The following is a 22,311-nucleotide window of genomic DNA, read 5'->3' on the forward strand; positions in this document are numbered from 1 at the left end:
GAAACTACTGAGTAGGTGCAACTACTGTCTCTTTACTTATTTTTATCGTTTAAACACTGACCTACGGAATTTTTCCTGACAAAGACAACTCAGACTTAACCTATTCATTTATTACCCACGATATACAAGCCCAACGCAATCTGACTGCTATACAGTGGCAACATGGCTTCTAATAATTAACACAAAAGAATGGCCCTGAATAGCAAGAAATCCTAACAATAACCCATTCTTCTTCATAAGTCACTTACCTCACAGAAAATATTCATAACACGAACTACAGTAATTACAGCAAGCAGTAACTACAGCCAGATAAATAAAAAGATTCTAACTACTATAGACTCTAACTACTAGGAGGCATATGGTTGGCAAAAGAAAGATTTTGTTGAAGAGCAAACAATGTATTTAGAAGATTTTGCCTTATTACATAGTTGTCAATAATTCCACTACCCAAACATCACCAACTACGTCCATTGTCATATTACAATTCAAGTCCTACCAACACAGAGTCTCCACTAATAAAATCATGTCCAATCACTTCTCTATTCACTCGCTAACTGCTATTCCGTCCAACTACAGAATCTCTTGCCGAGGGCGCCGAGCGATGTCAACGATATTAATATAGCGCTGCCAGCATACAAACAATCAAACAGGCTGCTTACATATGTACTGTCCGCAGGAAGAAATGTATTAAGTCCAGGCAATACCAGAAGTACAAACTTACAGAGCAGGAACGGCCATGTTCTGATTAAACTAAATGGAAGGAAATACGTTCCGTACATAACGAAATTCGTAAGAGCAAAATCATGTGCAATTTACGTAAGTATGTAACGATATGGTATTGTTTTTTCGCCCCTTAGGACTCTTTTTTTTTTTTAAGTTGCTTGTGGTGCTATTGTGTGCTCAGGTCTCGTGTTTTGTGGTTTGAAAATATTGCAGATTACGACGAAGATCCTGTTATAACAATAAATCTGAGCATCATAATAAAACAAAGAGACATGTAAAAGTCACATTTACAAGGAATTATTATAAAAATGAGGAACTGGGAGTCAATGAAGTCATCATATGAGGATACTATGGATAATAGAACTTTGTATTACGTAGCATGAGTGGAGGTAAACAGCGCGCCAGTATTGGAAAATTTATAAGAGTTTTAAAATAAAGCTGCAGTTATATTATTGTTTTACTAATCCGTCTTATACGTCAAGAGCATAATTGCCTTAACTGCATGTACGATGAGCTCATTCCACCAGTACTTAGCATATTACTAACACGAACATGATTACAAGTGTCAAATAAGATATTTTTAATGTCCCTAAAATCATTAAATTTCTTTAACAGAAGATATAAAAATAAATGTCTACTTCACAACTGTTCAATTTACTTCAATTAATAAAAGTTATTACGTACATAGAAAAACAATAATTTTGCCTTTGAGGCCGTATTATATTAAGGCTGTTTCCTTTCGTCATAAGAGTCAAATTTAGAGTCCATATAGAATACTTAAACTGTAAAGCTTTTAGGATATCGTATTGTATGTATTTCTGATTTTCGTTGGTGTATATTTACCTTGAGCCGTGTTGCAAGCTCGATATCTCGCGCCCGTCTCGTGGGTACGTTTCTGGTTCGGCGAGGTGAGGCAGCAGGAAGACCGAGTTTTCTGATGGTTGCCATTGAAAGAGATCTCTGGCGGTCTGTTTTGGCTACGAGGTAATCGGTAGGTCAGGTTAGGTAAGTCGTATTGAGCGCACAGGGCGAGTACGGAGAAACAGGATAAGGAGGAGGTTCCTGCACAGGAGACGCGGCACAGTCAGAACACGTGCGGCCTCTGCTAACTTCTATTTCTATCTCGCTGTTGGCGCTGGTTTATCCGGAGGAAGAAGTCTCGCTGCTTCTGGATTTATTAACGCTTAGATAGCAACATCGTTTTACAGCGCGTTGTGGGTAACATCCGCCTGGGAGGCGGGTAGGGAGTTGTAATGTCCGCCTGTGGGACGAATGTCGCTATTTTTTTTTTTTTTGTATTTTAAGCCATTGTTGAACACTGCTATATAGCTTACAATTTAAAATGAATTAAGTGTTGAAATACAAAGATTTTAATTTTTTGTTCAATTTCAGAAAGAAAATCCATCAGTCTCAAACTAAATTTCATCACTCTTATACAATATTTGAGCTACACAGAAATAACGAGCAGTCACTTCGACAGTTCTGAGATAAACTAACAGAGAAATTCGGAACGGCCGATGAATTTGGAGGATCACATTCCGTGTTTGTCGTATCTGGCACATTATGATCAGAACTGAGATTGCTCATTTTTTTCGGCTCGGTCTTCCTGAGTTTAGTAGTAACAGTTGCATTCTCTTCACATAAAACATTCTTATCCAGCTCATTTTCGGATGTTTCTGAGCCTGCGCCGTGTCCTATCGTTGACAGATCGCTTTCGTCAGGAACACATGAATCACTTCAGCGTCAGGGTCTCCACAAAAAATTTTCCTCCATGATCTGCATAATCTGTCTCTCTCTCTCTCTCTCTCTCTCTCTCTCTCTCTCTCTCTGTCACACAGACACACACACAAACACAAACACACACACACAGACACAGACACACACACACACACACACACACACACACACACAAAATAGTGCATCATACAGTCTTCGCTGATGCGTGATCACAGGCAGCCAGCTCTCGAGCGTAATGGCGCAGCTTTTTCAACGTAAATAACCAAAACATCTCCACTATAATAATCTGTTTACATCATTCAAAATCGTTGCGATGCACAGTTACAGTTAAAAAGACATTGCCTCACATCTTGTTTTGGTTGTAGGGCACCACCACCCCAAGGAAATTTCGTCGTTTGATACACCAAAAAGTGGAACCTAATGTGAAATGTATCTTAGCGTGAACTAGCCGTCTGAAGATGAACGTTTCGGTTGGAAACCGCTAACGGCGCTATTTAAATAAATAAATAATATTGTAAAAAGTGGCTGGTGGCTGTTGTCTTCACTGTAAGAGTCAACCTATATTTTGTACAAAGCCATGAGCTCAGAATGTCAGTTTTCGACAAAATAGCATTATGTTTTAAACGAACAAACTGAATACCCATGCCTCTGCCTCCTCCTCACGGTGCTGCCATTCCCAATCTGTTAACAGGAGCACAAGCAGCAGTACCGCAGTGCCAAGCTCCATATTCCATGTGTAAACTGTTCAAAGAGAGCAGTGACACGCGCACGTATCTGTGGACGAGACAGGCAATAGACTCCATGGGACACGCACAAACGACAGGTAGAGATGAGACAAGAATCCGTTCGGCTCGGGCAGAGACGGGAGGAACAGAAGTCGAACGCCTCATACAGACACCAACTGCCTCACCGATGCTCACCTGCGATCCACTTTCCTGAGGGTTCGCTTTCAGCAGAGCACACTTGGGTGGCCAGCACCACTCGGCCTCAAGCGACGCTTTCCTGCAACGGTGGCGAGTGTAAAAAAAAAAAAAGGAATGTACTGCTGAGAACCAGCGAACCTTACGCTGGTGATGGACGGAGGTTTATCTGTATTACGTCACTAGCAACTTATAGAATTTCAAGTAGGCATTACAGTCGACCTGATTCCATTTGTGTTATTACACAGCCATTGCACCAGTATATGAACAATAAATACTACTTCATGTTTCTCTTAAGCAACAGACTGTGAAATTCCACTCTTGGTAATGGACCTCTTTCTTCACAAGTCATTTAGCTAAAGTATGAAACCGTCGTATGAAGATGAGGGTGTGTACTGCGTAGTACAACTTTGCGCATACTGCCAATGTAGTGAGTTCCTCCAGCTCACAAGTTGCCGTATGAAGGAACTTAAACTGTCAACTAGTGACAACCTTGCATCATGTGTGTGTGAGTAATGACCATTCAAACAAATGACAAGTCCTCTAATGTTTGCACAGTGGCGCTACTAAAACGGAATTACATGAACTGTATCTAGTTGTCACAGTGATGTTTTAAGAAATAAGGAACTTTTGGTTTACGAACAGTGGATGCTCAGCCACCTACATCTCGAATATTGATCACGAGAAGAAAATTCGAGAAATGAGAGCCAATACAGAGGCTTACCGACAATCATTCTTCCCACGCACTAATCGCGAGTGGAACAGGATGTCAGGGATCAGATAGTGGTACCGAAAATACCCTCCGCCACACACCATTAGGTGGCTTACGGAGTATGTAGATGTAGATGTAGAATTGAGGGTATAACGGTCCCTAAACTTGCCACAAAGTACCTGGGTTGGAACTTTAATAGTGGCAAATATTTATTTACAAATGGTTCAAATGGCTCTGAGCACTATGGGACAACATCGGAGGTCATCAGTTCCCTAGAACTTAGAACCACTTAAACCTAACTAACCTAAGGACATCACACACATCCATGCCCGAGGCAGGATTCGAACCAGCGACTGTAGCGGTCGCGCGGTTCCAGACTGAAGCGCCTAGAACCGCTCGGCCACAGCGGCCGGCATTTATTTACAGCTCGTACTAAATAGACACGTATTTCAAAGTTTTACTGACCTTCAGAGTAGTCACAGCATTGTGTATAGCCCGTTGCCAGCGATGTGGAAGTCGTACGATACTCTTAGCAGTGCCAGTTATGTTTAGAGTTCGAGCGGCGCTGTCTATTGCGTGACGAATTTGTAGCAGTTCTGAAGCGAATCTCGTGAAGTGTTTCCTTCAGTTTAGAAATCTCACGAGAGTTTAAGTCAGGGGAGTGCACTGGGTCGTATAGCTCGAACTTTCAACATAACTGGCACTGCTAAGAGTATGCTACGACTTTCACATCGCTGGCAATGGGTTATACACAATGCTGGTGACTACACTGAAGGTCAGTAAAACTTTGAATCACGTATCTGTTTTGTACCAGCTACGAATAAATAATTACAACTATTGAAGTTCTAACACTCGTAACTATCACGCCTGTCCACCGATAAATAATCTACGAATTCTCAAATCGCGTCGCGCATTCATGATAAGGTATCCGCACATTTTTCCGTCTTGTTGTATGCTGTGTCGTGAGAAAAACTCAGTTGAAACTGCGTAATGTGCAGGTGACGGTAATGAATAGCGTGTGTTAAACAGTATCTCACTCCAAGCACGTGTCTTTCTACGTATAATTGTTTGGTTTTCTTTTATTGTACTTTTACTGGGACATTAACATTGTGTAGTAACTGTTGTCAATACAGAATAGTTTTATGACATCAAATTTTATTATAACGATCACGGAAGTTTAGCTGTCAAGTGACCGACGTGTACATTTCTTTATGCCATGGAAAGACAATTGTTTGTAAGAGATTTTAATTTGATATTTCACAGCTACGCAAGTGTTCGGAAATGACAAGTTATTTTGATATTCTTTCTCCTGTTTACCAGCGTCATGTTTTGATGTCTTACGGGTGCATACTTCTTTTCTGTGAAAGCTGTATAAATATATATTCTAAGACTGTACTGTATCGTGTTCTGATGTTATGTAAAGCTGATATGTGTTTATTATATTTTGTCGTGTAAAGCTGATCTCCATAATGTTCTGATGTTCTGTAAAGTTTATGTGTGCGCATGAACAAGATTGTAGCATAGTATATAAGAATCTTTGTAATGTGATTTGTTTTATTCTGTTTTAATATTAAACTCGATGTTTTGATGTTGAAACTACTATTATTACTTACATTGTGATTTCGTGTGACATGTATTAATCTGAGAATACTGACTTGTTTCCGATGTAATTTAATTTTTTTTGTGCTCATGTGAAAGTATGCTCCATGCCGAAATAATTATGTTGATTTATATGATGTTTATCATTTTCATTTTGTGTTTTATGTTGTCATGTCACATTGTAAAGTTTCATGTATTTAGAATAGTCAGAAAAGTGTGTGAATGAGTAATCTCTGTAAAGCAAATGGCATGAACAGGTTCAGTTTATTGTAAGGTTTTCACGCGTATGAAGGGTCTCGCAATAACAAGACATTCAAGTATGAATCCTGATGAAGTTTTGCTTCCATGCAGACCTTTTTTTGGAAACTAAATTGCTATGAATTAGCTTAAAAGATTGTTTTTTAAAATGAGCGTATGAAGTTTGGATCTGGCTGGTACTTTTCTATTGTAATTACGTCAGTCAATAAATAAAACATAAGCCTTTTTAACCAGTATAAGAGAATGACTTTAAGTATGAGTGACGATAGAAACACTAAAAAAAAATCAAATTCCCCACACCAGAGCCAAATAGTAGAAAAAAGTGTCCTTGCTCAAATTGTCAAATTGTGCCATAGTTTAACCCTTGCACAAATTCAGCTGCTGCCATTTCTAAACGACGGAGTTATAATGTAAGGTGGCTTAATTGTTCAGACAGCACTACCCTACATATCATTCATACTTTTAATGCTCTAACAGTACTCTCCAGGACTATTTGCATAATGAGTGGGTAGCTGTGATGTTCTTTTCATAATTCGTACAACTACGTGCGATATGCATGTGTAACTTCACTTGTTGCCTACGGTCAATCTAGGAATTGAATTAGCTATTCACTTCTTTTTGTGAGACGCTGCACTTTTCCGTTTATAACGCGACAGGGGGTGACACATCCACCGGCTAGCATGCATTCGTGCAAAGATTACTTAAAAAAGCTGCGGTCAGAAGCCCGCCATAGGAACTGAAAGACACAGCCTCTCAATGGCTGCTTTGGAACATGGCTAGAAAGATGGTTACCTTCTGCCTTTCCCCATTTAAAAATAAAACAAATGTCTCCTTTTTGCAAATCTTCTGACGAAATCTTGGAGTTTCATTGGGGAGGTCTGGATTTAAACATAATCGTAAGAAAATAAAACATCCACAGCCGTCCTTATGATGTCATCCGTTGTGCAACTACCAGTGCAGCGCCTCACTGCACCATCTTCTGGACTTAGTTGATGCTGAAGGGTATATCACGATCCATATGTGTGTATGGATCGTGATAACCCCTTCAGCATCAACTAAGCCCTGATGATGCTACACTGAAGTACCAAAACTGGTAGGTGCACAATAAGTGACATGATTCGGACGGCTGTAGGTTTTTCATTTTCTTGCAATGGTGAACGGCCGTAGTTACCCAGACCTGCAGTCAAAAAGAAAAACATAAACATAATTGTTTCTTTAGATTTACATTTACTGTCATCTTGTTGAAGGTTTTCCCACTTGAATGCACATTAAGTTACGTAAACAGCGGGTCGGCTTTGACCAATGACGCCATACATTAGTCATAGATAGTAATGTCTTCACTTCGTGGCATAGATAATAAAACAGTTCTGTGTTCCGGATAAGCGCTATCATTGTACTTTAAAATTATTCGCAATGATATTGAGGTAATTTGGAGTATTAGTTTGCTATTGTAGAACAATTTATACTGTCTTATTTTCGTTTATAGGAATGGATTAGTCTGTCTGTGGGTATGTAATTTTCGTTACTGTCTGTGTAGGCGAGCTTCGGTTATTCCTCGATATTTCCGTGTGGTAAGCTCAGTTTTCCATTTGCTTCTTTCTCTGTATTTCACTATTTTGACATATTTCACTGTTTTATTCCACCTATATGTGTATTTTCATGTTGTGAAGTACGTAACAGAAATTTCTCAGCTGTCGATCTTCTTTCGTTTCCCAGCACTAGTATCAGTACGACATTTTCGAATGTGTACTTGCTATATCACAGGCGAAACCCTGACACAACTAAAATTTGTATCTCGTGCTTCACTCCGCCTTTACACTGACGACACAACTAAAATTTGTATCTTGTCCTTCACTTTGCCTTTACACCGACACTATATATGTCAATTGGCGGGCAAGATACAAATGTTGCGTATAGCTACATAGCTCAAGTAACCAATGGGATACTATTAGCGTCCAAGGCAACATGAAAACTGTACCCTATAGCGAAGAACGGGATACAAATTGTACATGTGTCGTCTTCTTGTCTCCGTGTAGTTCAGTTGTGGTACAGGTTGCAAATGTAACTTACGTCTATTTCCACCTTCTAGTTATCAGTGTACATATATAGAGGTCAACGGAAGTCTGGTATACATATATCACATACGTAGGTCCTTCTGTCATCAGTAGTACTGATATGTACGTAAGAAAGGACTGTTAGTAATAGCGGAGACGAAATAAACAATACATCTAGAATTTGTACCCCGTGTTCCACTTACGGTTTACTGAAGCGGAGCATACATCGTTCAAGTGAAGAACAGGACAGTAATACTAGTGAAAACGAAGACATCGACTTACGACAAACTCGTATTCCGTACTGTACTTAAGCAACACACTTCGAGCGAGGTTTTAATTTGTATCCGGTGTTTCATTTACGGTTTACTGAAGCAGGGGATAAATAGTTCAAGTGAAAAACAGGACAGCAATGCTAGTTGAAATTAAGGAGTCGATGTACGCTGAACTTGTATCCCGTACTGCACTTAAGCAATACAGTTCTAAAGAGTTTCGAAATACAACTGACATACAGGTAACGTGATGTATTCTTTGCTTGTAATATATTTCATTCATTTCTTTCCATTGTATTTTGCGGAGAAATACTAAGATACAAACACGCGATATCGTTAACGTGAAAATACTTCTGGCTCTTACATATGTGAAGTACAGTTTTTTCTCTTGCATTCCTTTGTTTCTGAACATTCTTCTCAGCTCTTTCATCTTTGTGATGTATGCTCTCTGGCCAATTCTGACGTCATTGGTCAAAGCCGACGGGTTGTATCCCCTGCTAAACTAGACCCTAAACAGCACCTTCTAAGTCAGCATTTTATTTAGTAGTTAGATGCCTCCCTTAACAAATATATTGTGTCCTGTCGTGGTTGACCTGAGTATTTCATGCATGACGATTAACTGCTGAAGCTGGGCCTATCCCTGCTAAATTCAGATTTAGAATAGTAAAATGTTATCCGTTGTGCGACATGTTTCATTAACTTCTAAAAGTAAATTCGCATAATTGCATAGGGAGCTTCACTCCGTTTTCCGATTTTGGAGACTTTAATTTTGCATCTCAGGGATGTACACTACTACAGCCTCAGCCAAAACCAAACTCAACTCCGCCCGAAATGATCTTAGTTCTTATTGTCAGCGTCACTGTTTATTATTTCGCCATGCACTTCGTAATTCCGAATTGCGTTTGGGTGGAACAGTTCTCACATGAAAACGGCACCATATGTGAAGTTATCCGATTTACCTGTGCTAATATCCCTCCAAGAGCTGCGCCTCCGTCGAATCTGACTAAAAAATGAGTAACGAAAATAGGATATTTCAAACTTTTTGTCCACACCAGGTTTACAGTTTTAAACACTTCAACTACACTTTGATGTTCAACAACCTACTGTTTATGGCCGGATCGTGTCTCATTTACTATAAATTATTGCACAGATAATGGGCAAGCCACATACTACATTCGATTGATGTCCTGTAATTGTTGGAGTGTTGGAGTGCAGCAAGTAAATCATAAACACATTCGCTAACCACTGTCCTTCCAAGTAGGTAGTTATGTCGAAAAATAAACAATGTGCACAGTAAATATCGCTTGGAAATTACGCTGTTCACAGAGCAGTACTATTATACAGTTTGCAGAATGCATTATTGAAGTTCGACACAGTTCTTGAAATCAACTGCAAGCTCGCAGTCACAGTATAAACTGTTGGACACGAGATTTAGTTAAAACTCGCCACCTTTTACGACTTTGTGCTAAACTCCTCTATGTACACTGTGCAATAATTTCGTGCGCATATCTTACTCATATTATAATCTCCCGCAGACTGACTGAAATGACCTCTCTTTCATTTGAAATAATTAGCAATACATTCAGCTATTGTTGCTTGCTATCTGTTTGTAAAATACAATTAAATATTTCTATTTCTGAAAAACAGAAGAGCGGAATAAGATTGGTTTGGCTGAGGAATTTTAGATAAAAAATACATTGCTATTGGATTATTTTGTCTGATTTGCCGAACTATGCAATTCTGCTTCATAACAATGTTTTAAATAAGAATGCTAATTTGAAACTAAATGAATGCAAAAGTTGATAACATATTTCCAGCATTAACTTCTAGCTACTACAATAATTATGTCTTTTTTCTCAACTTTACCAACAGTTAGTAACTGGGTACATGTTTACTCATGAACAGTGATAGAGAAGTTTTAAATTACTGGTATATGAAATTAGCAAGGGTTTTAAGTAAACTAATGACACCCATGAGTTCCAAATAACCAAAATAATGTAATGGAGAATAAAGTTAAGTTGGCTAAGACCTGAGTTAATATTCAAGATTACGGGTACAATGCACATGTCATATTGGTAAATAATAAAGATATTTGCAAAAAATTAAAAATTTTGTCCGGAAGAATAACGTAACAGCTGGACAGAATCCACCTGCTTCGTTAGAAGGCAACGTTGTCGAAGAACCTCTCTTTCCTTTTATAATCGACACGTCATTTATAAGAGAATGATCTACATCCCACAAGTTCTTAATGTAGCTCTCTATGAAAGGGCACAATCAGTACATAGCAAGTCAGGGGAAGGATGTGCTAAATCAGGTCAGTTAAGAACTTAATTTTTTTACAAGTGAAGTTCTTGGCCAAGAACACTGAGAACCACACGAAAACGCGCTTAAAATAGAAGTCGCTCATAGCAAAAAAAGTGGTATAATCCATTTGTATGAGAAACTGCGCATCTTATCACGAGAAGCATTTGAATCATCATCTACTCAAGCTAAGGGAGAAACTTTGGTAACGGGAAAAAGTAAAATACCTATGCAGTTAGATCAAAATCACAAATATTTCAATGCAGTGACGTACTGTTATATTTCACTCTACTTAAAGTAACTACTACGTCTGAGAAACCAAATTATTCTACTGACCTGGTAGTGTTGCACAGCTATTCAGTCTTCAACGGGCAGATGTGAGATTTCAGCGAGGTAGTTGAAGCAAAGAGGAACACAACTATATGCCTATATGAGTGGGGCCTCTTTTCCGCATTCAATGTTACTTCATTCACATGCTAATATCATCGTTTGAAAATGAGGGAAGAGCACAGGAGACGTTAAAAGAACCATTTCGGATTTTGGCTGAAGTCATTTGGGAAAACCACGAAATATGCTAATCAAGATGACCGGACAACGTGTGTCCTGCATCCTACCGAATCTGACACCAGTGTCTTGAATACATCACCTCGGTCGATGGTACCAGCCACAGTTCTGTTGTGCGTTTACGTGTTTCGAGCAGGTTAACGTAGGAACATAAAAAAATAATTATACACTATTCATTTGCTCTGGTTCAAATGGCTCTGAGCACTATGTGACTTAACTGCTATGTTCATCAGTCCCCTAGGACTTAGAAATACTTAAACCTAACTAACCTAAGGACAGCACACAACACCCAGCCATCACGAGGCAGAGAAAATCCCTGACCCCGCCGGGAATCGAACCCGGGAACCCGGGCGTGGGAAGCGAGAACGCTACCGCACGACCACGAGATGCGGGCATCATTTACTCTCTTCAAACAGAACAACACATTACAAAGTTTTCACATATCGCATCACTGAGCTGTTTATTACAGGTAAACAGCACCATTGCATAAATATTCATTTTGATTTGCAGCTCCTTGTGTTGGCCGTGTTTGCAGTTAAAAATTGTTGGGTGTGAGGTCCACCAGTTACGCAAAACACCGTTTTTTCTCCGTATCCAAACATGTTTCGGCACCACTGTGCCATCATCAGTGGGTTTTCGTTTTTATTTATTCTTTACATTTGGTATGCATGAAATTTCTGGATCCCTTGTGTGTTAATTACTACAGGTAGCTTGTCACGTTTTCGTGTGGAAAGCACTTCCATTCTTCGCATCATGCTGAGGTGTTGTGATGCACACGTAACTATAACAAGTATTTTCCGCAAACAACGTAGTAAAACAATTTTCACTTCACCAAAACACACGACAGAATTATCCTGCCAACAACGCTGTGGAAGCGAACACTAGAGGACCGCTTCTATTACACAAGTATTGTGATTCAAGCGGATCGAGTATCAAACAGAAAGAGAGCGGAAGCAACGCTTGAAGCCGTACTGTTGGTGAGTAATATTCCAGAACGCACGTGGTTGTGGCTCAGGTTACGTAGCCACTTGTTAGTAGCAGTAAGTCTTCCCTGGGTGCCCGCTATGCCTCGTATAAAAGTGGTTCACTTCCTCCGCATTAAACGGGAATACCTAACTACCCAGCCATAACCCGCAGCTTCCGCCCTGAGATCAAGGGCTCTAGCAAAGGGGCGTAAAGAAGAGTCGTAATAAGAAAATACTCGCAGGACCAGACAGGTACGGAAAGATATCGTTGACGAGCCAGTATCGTTGAAGCCCTGAGTTTTTCATGTGCACTTCTTACGTTTTTAAGAGCGACAGGAATATTTGCTCAGGGGAAAAGCAGGTACTAAAATATTTTGCCGCATCTTCTAGAAAAAGGTGTTGCCACTGTCGTAAAATACCATGAAACTTTATTTTACATTAGAAATCAGGAATTTTAGTCAGTATACATAGATCAGACACACAGAAATATTAAAACGTATTTTCAACTCCTCAGCACCATAAAAAAGTAATAGCTCACAAAGTACATTTGCCAGCCACTTAACAGTTCGCAAACATTCTCAAACTAAAACATCTACAGCTTTAAAAATAGTAAAATGCAGCTACAGTTTATACCAGAGACTTATCATAGCAGGAAATATCTGCATACAGAGAGCAATAATTACAAACGACTACAACGGGACACTGTTTGGCACAGTAAATAAGCTTCAAAAATTATTGAAACACACATACACGGAACGTGACAGACTACAAAATATTCCTGATCATAGTACAGTATTGAACAAACTACCAAGGACAAGTCCACAGTGAATACGCAGATCATTGTCAACATAAAAAATCTAATTTCCCATTTATACTGTTGGAAGCAAACAGAATTTGTCATCTTATGAGCTGCAAACGGCCTTAAAAATTTCGTTGACAGAAATCTGTAGTTACTTTTATCTATAACTGCAAAGTATTAATCAAATGACAAAATATTCTCCCATTTCCATTTTATCATTTGCCAAAAACTCGTTTCGGTATCTTGAACTGCTCATGAAAAATTACTGATTTTCATCATTTCTGTATTGTATAGCCCACAGCTGAAAGTGAGTGCGTTATACAAAATCCACTTTCACGATATTGGAGGTAGATTTAGGCCTCAGCCCCTGTCCGGAGAAAAATTCAATATGCTGGCAACATTTCATACGCAACAGGTTTTGACCTAATACGCAGTAAAGGCAATTCTTGGTGCCTCATATTTTTAATTGGAGAACTATACGAATTTCGTGCAGTGGTTTACGTAATTCCAAAATATCACGTTAACTATGGCCATTAGCGAAAAGACAGGCAGCTCCCCATGAATCTGACATATCAGGCTGCAAATAATATGAGAATAAAAATTTTATACCGAACAGTTTCTCTAAAATTGTTTCAAGTGGAGGCACACATGAAGGTACACCTATAGAAAACCATGCTTGTTACTCTTGCGTTGTTTTGTTAATCAGAGCAAGACAGGTGTGGTGGCGATACATACCAGTGACGCTGCGCCATAAAGGACGCTGAGGACCACATGACGTTACTTATAAGGCTTACTCTGAGGAACAAAATACTTGCAAGATTCTTAGCATTTAGCCTGCCGCTGTTGCCTAGCGGTTCTAGGTGTTTCAGTATGGAACCGCGCTGCTGTTACGATCGCAGGTTCGAATCCTGCCTCGGGCATGGATGTGTCTGATGTCCTTAGGTTAGTTAGGTTTAAGTAGTTCTCAGTCTAGGGGACTGATGACCTCAGATTTTAAGTCCCATAGTTCTTAGAGTCATTTGAACCATTTTTTGTTAGCATTTACAATAAACAGGTCAGTGATATGGAAGTAGATTTACTTTACCTGGAAAAACATATGTTCATAATGATGAATTCTAAATATGAGAATGTATTAAAAAAAAAGGTAAAAATCATCAAATCAAAATTCTTTTAAAAGTCCTTCAGTTTATATTACGAATGAATATTTTTGTTTCTCTTAGATAATTCGTAAACTGAAGCATTAGGAAGAGTCTGAAACATCTCGAAATTTTGTTGTTAATCTGATGAATTTATTTCACTGACTAAGCCACATACGTTTGTCTGGTACCTATTGACAGTATTCAAGACATTACATGTTGTGTTCCGATTTCATTTGTTTAAAAAGTACTTTATGGATGCGCATTTCTGATAAGGCTTTTATTTGTTTATTTATTTTAAAGTTTATTGTCCATAGTAAGTAACACATTCACGCATCATGAAACTTTGCTTCCTTGATCGCTGCAGGGTAAGGGCCTCGTAATTTGCAGCGTCTACGACATCAGTTATTCTGAGCTTGCCTTTTACACAGGCCTGAGATTTTGTTGCTGCGTTTTTCGTTGTATTTTACCCAGGACAAATCATGGAACTACTGCTATCCAACATGTGAGGTCACAATTCCTTGCTCTTATCCCTCTATTATTTCAAACCACTGATGCCGATGGAAAATATAAAATACAGAGACGCTGTATCAGTGGTTGAATGGTTAGCACTGGCATTTCAAATTTTTGCTGCCGAGGAGAATTACACCAGTTTGAAGTTCCAGTTCGTATTATTTATTGCATAGAAATGTAACATCAGCCGTAAAGTTTTCCAGGCTCTGATGAAATCGCTTGAAAGTTACACAAACGTAAGTTGATGACCTCTTGATGTTTCTTTCTCTGGAAAATCAAACGTTTATTTCATACTTAGCGTTTACTGACAGTATTCCCAGAAATTGTGTGTTTTTGTGTGTGTTTGTTGTGTGTGTTTGTGTGTGTGTGTGTGTTTCTGTGTGTGTTTGTGTGTGATGTGCGGTGGGGAGGGTCTTTTTTATTAAAAACGTTTAATTACTTTTTATAGTTTTTGTGTTTTGTTTACCTTCACACTCCAAATTTTGACAAAATGTGGCTGGGTGGAACGCAAGGTTTTGAAGCTAAATGACACTCACTGTGTTTGAAAGCTTTGTACGCTAAACTTAAGCCTCTACAATACCCATAGAGCAGTAGAACTAACTATTTCAATTTCTTTTACCTGTTCTCGTCGATGCAAACTATGTTGCGCAATAAAATTGCAGTGTCACTTTTGTCTTCTATTGCGAGGCAGGAGTCTGAAATTTTGATCAAAGGTTCCTACGACCTTCGTCTGTGATATTGAAAGAGCGCGGCATCCAGCACGTCACATCCGACCTCGGCGATGGTTCAAACAACCAAACAACAAGGTGTGGACGCATGCGAAAAAAATGGCCAGAGCACGGAAGTTCATGCGAAGTGAAAGGAGGATTAATGATGTCACATTGGCATCAAAATTCACCTTAATTCTCCTCAACGCCACTGAGAACGTTTCAAACAATGGGAAGGTTGTCACATTCCCTCTTACCCCAATTTAGCCCTTTTTTTTCTTTTTTTTGCGCCTTGTCGATAGAGGACAGAACCGTGACGCCCTGTGTTGAAATTACGCGGATTTCTTATGAGTGGACGAGGAAGAAACTTCAGACACACCGCCCGTCAGTATCGACAGTAAAAGGCCTCGGTGGTGGCATGAATAGCGTCAATGAAACAACCGCATGCTCTGGGATGTTGTATCAAGGTCGAAAACGACTGTTTGCAGTTCGATGAGCAAAGGATGAGGTTCTCCACAGTCTTTGACACTGCTGACACCCCACAGGACGTTGTGGGTCCACAACCCCATTAAATGTAGTCGCACCCCTTGGTACGACTGCAATTTTTGTTCTGACATATAGGGTGGAACCATCTGGGGCCTTTAAAAACGATTCGACGAAATCTGAGCGGGAGTAGCAAAGAGTGTTTATGTTTTTCGGCCCACCTGCTTCTCAGCCTCCAGTGACGTAATCACATGGGGTTGAGACACTGAGAAGTGCGTCAATAAAACGCCAAAGCGTCCCTCTAAGATCCCCCCTGTTCGGCAACACCCTTGGTATCACCGAAGCAGCTCTGTTGCGCAAATTAAAAAGTACGTGAGTAGAGACAACCAGACACTGCTTACTAGGTGCCAGGGTGACAGGCATCCCTTTCGACGCCCCTTAAATTTCGCAATCGGCCAGCACGCACCAGTCCAGCGACACAGCACCACTCGGATCAGGGCGTCAAAATGGTTGCCTGTCGTGTGGTGACTGTGTACGGGAGTGGTGCACAGATGACGCCGAGGATGTTACGGACCATTTGGCGTTTTATTCACGCGTGTCTCCATGTGCAACCACGTGATCACGCCACGATAGAGTCCGCAACAGGAGGGCTGAAAAGGCGTAAACGACGTTCGCTGCTTCCGAAAATTCGTCGAAAGGTTTTGAATAGTCCCTAGTGGTTCCACCCTATTTACCAGACCTTCACTCCAAAGGGGTTGTATGACATTCAAGGGGGTTTCAGATCCACTAAGTGCTTGGAGAAGATCTGAATCATCCGGAGGGTGTCAACAGAGGCAATTATTGCGAATAATGTCGCCCTATTGGCTATCTCATTCCTTACTGTCGTTTCCGATCGCGAAATGTGTGGAAATCAACGTCCCAGGAGAAGGGTGGCTTCATTAACAAAAATGGTTCAAATGGCTCTGAGCACTATGGGACTCAACTGCTGAGGTCATTAGTCCCCTAGAACTTAGAACTAGTTAAACCTAACTAACCTAAGGACATCACAAACATCCATGCCCGAGGCAGGATTCGAACCTGCGACCGTAGCGGTCTTGCGGTTCCAGACTGCAGCGCCTTTAACCGCACGGCCACTTCGGCCGGCGCTTCATTAACGCCATGTATATCACACCCGAGGCCTTTTCGCATCGGCACTGGGTGTCAGTTTACCTGAAATGTTTTCTTCCGCTACCCATAAGAAAACTGCGTGATTTCAACACTGTGCGTCGTGGTTCTGATTTCCAGCCAACAGTAGTGAAAGGAAGGGGCGAAATGTGGGAAAGATGAGCTGTAGCAACCTTGCCAGCTTGTGACTCGTTCATGGTGGCGTTGGGCACAGTTGTAGTGATTTTTGGTGCCAATGTGTCATCATTAATCCACCTTACACGTCACATGAGCATCTGAGCTCTGGCCTTTTATTCGCATGTGTCGACATCTTGCTGCTCGTAGCTTCGTAGAGTCCCAGGTGACGTCGCAGGGCGTCACTTTTTTGCCATTACAGAGGATTGTTGTACGCACCATTGAGCGAAACTTCAACCTTCTGCACTATAATCAGAGACTGGTATCTCAAAACGAGGATGGAAGGTGGACACACATATTTCGTCATTTCTTGTTTCATAGAATACACTTTATTGCTTAACAATCATTATGATTACAAACTAAAAACCTTGTCAAAAAGAGTAACATCGCTCACAATAATTTAAAGAACTTGAACAGGATCAATTCAAAAATAACAAACTTTATCAGTTTATACCATTAAGAGCAGGGCTTGAAACCAGGAATATGAAGTCCCCCAGTATAAGTAAGAAGTGGCACAACTAAGTGTGGCTGCAAGCGGGTTCAACAAACGGTGTTTTACCAGTAAAATGAATTACAAATGACTGCCACTAAATGTGCCAGTAATTCCCAAGCATAGATAGCACCTTAAACGAACAGAAAAAGCCCATCCAAAATACAGAAAGGATAACAAGTCATGCTACTGACTGTTGAAAAGCCCTTAACAATCTATAAGCCTTAATAAAATCCCTTAAGCAATAATGTTCACAATCCCCCAAAATACAAGCAAAGCCAGCAAGACATACAATTTCAAATGTGACTCTCAGGCGGTACACACCAGCAGGAACACTGACAATGACCCTTAAATAAATATATAGTACACCAAAACACAAGATCAGCTAGCACATACAACAGGCAGCTATCACAGCGAACAGGCAACATGCAGGCAAGTCTTACAATGAATGGAATTAGCTAATGATTGTGGATGACAGGAAAAACTCGACAATTAATACTCATAAGTAAAAGACTTTAAAACTTAACACGCTCCAGAACTAGCAGTAAGTGTGCAAGGTTTAAACGAGTAGTTAAAGAGCAGGTATACTGACGAGGAACTTTGAGCTTACAGGACTCGCTTCAAAGCTTATGTGCTTGATGAATTCACAATATTGAATAAAGAGTTCCGGATTAATTGGTGACATACCACTGTGGCACGTATCAAACATTCAGATTTACTTAACTTGAGCCAACACAAGGCGGTTATCAGAATCACCAGATACGGGACCAACCTAGACGTCGTGCGGCGACAGAAGTGTCGCCACAGCACAAACACGACTCTGCACGAGACCCAGGAAACAGGAACACGTCGTCCGCTGCCAAAACTACCCTGCCAACACAAATCAGAATGGAGCAGTAATGTGCCAAAATGAGGCTACAGACGAGAATGTCTAGGATATAGGCAATATCAACCTACTCCACGACTATGTACAGAAGTTACAAGTTTAACACTCCTTACGCTTTCTTTAAGATTAACGAAGTTGAATAACAGCGCATGGAAATCCAATTACTAGGGTATACCCATCTATAAAATGGTGCCTTGCTTTCGACCCAAACTGTGTTACTATTTCAGTTTCGTCAACTCAATTTGTAACAGAGAGTGTTCGTACACTTGGACGGAATATGGCCTGGAACAACAAATTATCAACAGTTACACTGACTGATAGCCACACACACAATCACTCAGAGGTGCGCTAATAACAGGTCGAGTTCCGCCTTAGCAAAGACGTGCGCTTACGATGATACGTTCCAATAAAGAAACAACACTTACCTCCACTCAGGTGTGAAGGAACCGAGACTTGCAGGATTCCAAGCAGGGGTGTTACTGCCTGCAATCCATACAGGTGCTCTTCGAAGTGCCGCAAAATTTAAGCTTTCAGAGTTGGCCGGGAACTTGCCGACGAGGTTCCACGTGGCGTCCGCTGCTCTTTACGCAACTCGCCACTACCAGTCCTTGAGCGAGCCGGAAAGGCTTGCCTCCGAACTTCACTCCTGGAAATGGAGAAAAGAACACATTGACACCGGTGTGTCAGACCCACCATACTTGCTCCGGACACTGCGAGAGGGCTGTACAAGCAATGATCACACGCACGGCACAGCGGACACACCAGGAACCGTGGTGTTGGACGTCGAATGGCGCTAGCTGCGCAGCATTTGTGCACCGCCGCCGTCAGTGTCAGCCAGTTTGCCGTGGCATACGGAGCTCCATCGCAGTCTTTAACACTGGTAGCATGCCGCGACAGCGTGGACGTGAACCGTATGTGCAGTTGACGGACTTTGAGCGAGGGCGTATAGTGGGCATGCGGGAGGCCGGGTGGACGTACCGCCGAATTGCTCAACACGTGGGGCGTGAGGTCTCCACAGTACATCGATGTTGTCGCCAGTGGTCGGTGGAAGGTGCACGTGCCCGTCGACCTGGGACCGGACCGCAGCGACGCACGGATGCACGCCAAGACCGTAGGATCCTACGCAGTGCCGTAGGGGACCGCACCGCCACTTCCCAGCAAATTAGGGACACTGTTGCTCCTGGGGTATCGGCGAGGACCATTCGCAACCGTCTCCATGAAGCTGGGCTACGGTCCCGCACACCATTAGGCCGTCTTCCGCTCACGCCCCAACATCGTGCAGCCCGCCTCCAGTGGTGTCGCGACAGGCGTGAATGGAGGGACGAATGGAGACGTGTCGTCTTCAGCGATGAGAGTCGCTTCTGCCTTGGTGCCAATGATGGTCGTATGCGTGTTTGGCGCCGTGCAGGTGAGCGTCACAATCAGGACTGCATACGACCGGGGCACACAGGGCCAACACCCGGCATCATGGTGTGGGGAGCGATCTCCTACACTGGCCGTACACCACTGGTGATCGTCGAGGGGACACTGAATAGTGCACGGTACATCCAAACCGTCATCGAACCCATCGTTCTACCATTCCTAGACTGGCAAGGGAACTTGCTGTTCCAACAGGACAATGCACGTCCGCATGTATCCCGTGCCACCCAACGTGCTCTAGAAGGTGTAAGTCAACTACCCTGGCCAGCAAGATGTCCGGATCTGTCCCCCATTGAGCATGTTTGGGACTGGATGAAGCGTCGTCTCACGCGGTCTGCACGTCCAGCACGAACGCTGGTCCAACTGAGGCGCCAGGTGGAAATGGCATGGCAAGCCGTTCCACAGGACTACATCCAGCATCTCTACTATCGTCTCCATGGGAGAATAGCAGCCTGCATTGCTGCGAAAGGTGGATATACACTGTACTAGTGCCGACATTGTGCATGCTCTGTTGCCTGTGTCTATGTGCCTGTGGTTCTGTCAGTGTGATCATGTGATTTATCTGACCCCAGGAATGTGTCAATAAAGTTTCCCCTTCCTGGGACAATGAATTCACGGTGTTCTTATTTCAATTTCCAGGAGTGTATTTAACCACTTGCGGCTTCTCGAGGCCCGGACCGGACAGCAGAAGTCCCCCAAAAGTAACCGTTTGCCAGCCACGTGACCTCACTTGTGTAATGCACCTTGCAGGTCTCCGGGTGAATAAACCATGTCTGTTCAGTCGTCTGTAGACTGTGTGTCTGGAGACTACTGTTCCAATGGCTACGGTAAGGTCTCGAGCAAGACTACCTGCGGTACTCCGTGGCCGTCTGCGGGCACTGATGATGATATATCGGTCTTCTTGTGGTGTTTATACTGTGGACGTCGCGTACTCTAGTGCCTGGACGCGTTTCCTGTCTGCTGGAATCGTTGCCATAATCTTGAGATCACACTTTCTGGCACACGGAGGGCCAGTGTTACGACCTGCTGTGTTTGACCTGCCTCCAGTCGCCTTAGTATTTTACCCCTCATAACGTCATCAACATGTGTTCTTTCAGACATTTGCAACAGGCAGTCACCATTAGCACGTCTGACAACGTCGGCACACTTACTCGCTGCACCGTACTCTGACAGGCACCAACACACCTCTGCTGCCAGCGCCACCGTGCGACGACCTCAGGTCAAATACACCGCATGATCATACCCTGAGGTGATTTAAACACACAAACCGCGTACCAGAGCATTGTTTCAGCATGTATCAGAGTTTCTTCTTATTTGTGGGTTATTTCCTTTCCTTTCATCTAAATACGCACGCAGTTAAACACACAGAAAAAAGGAAATGCACGAACTTCCCATATATTTCTCCTCAGATTATTAGGCCAAGGACCTAAGCAGATATGAATATGTGTGGAAAGCTGAAACTTTTAGCAGTGAGACGCAATAAAACAAAGCACTAAACGGAGAAAACGGCGGACAGACGCACGACTATTGTACATATCTCCACCCTCTGGTATGGCTCGTGCGCACAATTCAGAGATATTGCATGGGGGCTTAATTATAATAAAGATATAAGAATGCAATGCAAATACTTTTTAATTTTCTGTCGCTGTATGTCCGATTACGCAAGTCTCGTAAACGGTTGGCCCTGACAAGTAATTGTACGCTATCTGACTGCATAGAACAACAACAAAGAATGAAAGAAAATTTTCGTTAACACAGTTAATTAATTAAGTCCCCAGCAACTATGAAACCTACGAAACAACAAACACAAGTGTAGCTGTTCTGTATGTGGTATTATGACTCAACGTACACATCTGGCACGGTTCTTCTTCAACAAGACAAGAATTTTTAAATACCAATTATACTGACGTGATAAAAGAAAATTAGAAATACTATGATTGCGCAAGAAAATCAGAATTACACTCTAATACAAGAACACAAGCCAGATGCTTTGTTGACTGAACCTGTAATGACACATTATTCAGGTCACTGAAAGAATAAAAGAATAAAAGAAAATACCTCCATATAAATTGACGAAATGCACTCTGACCATTACAATATCTCCATTAGAACAACATCTGCTATCTCTCCCATCAAACCACTGCATAAAACATGGAACAACACTCTCCACTACCACATCTCACTCTGACTTCACGACATGCAGTGTCCACCACAACTTCTCGGCCAGCACTGCTTGCCGCTACGTCTCAATAATCACTGCCAGTGGAGGCGGCGGAACAATACTCTCTGGCTCGATTTCTGGCGCTGTGGCTCAGTGTAGCCACCTTTCATATGCCCTTCCTCCACGGGCTAGAATTTGATGGTATTTTTGCCAGCATTGGTGGTGAAAATACCACCAAATTCGTCAAAAAAAAATACAGACAAAAATAAAAGATAAT

The sequence above is a fragment of the Schistocerca cancellata genome, chromosome 2 (genome assembly GCF_023864275.1).
Source record: "Schistocerca cancellata isolate TAMUIC-IGC-003103 chromosome 2, iqSchCanc2.1, whole genome shotgun sequence".
Lineage (NCBI taxonomy): Eukaryota > Metazoa > Arthropoda > Insecta > Orthoptera > Acrididae > Schistocerca > Schistocerca cancellata.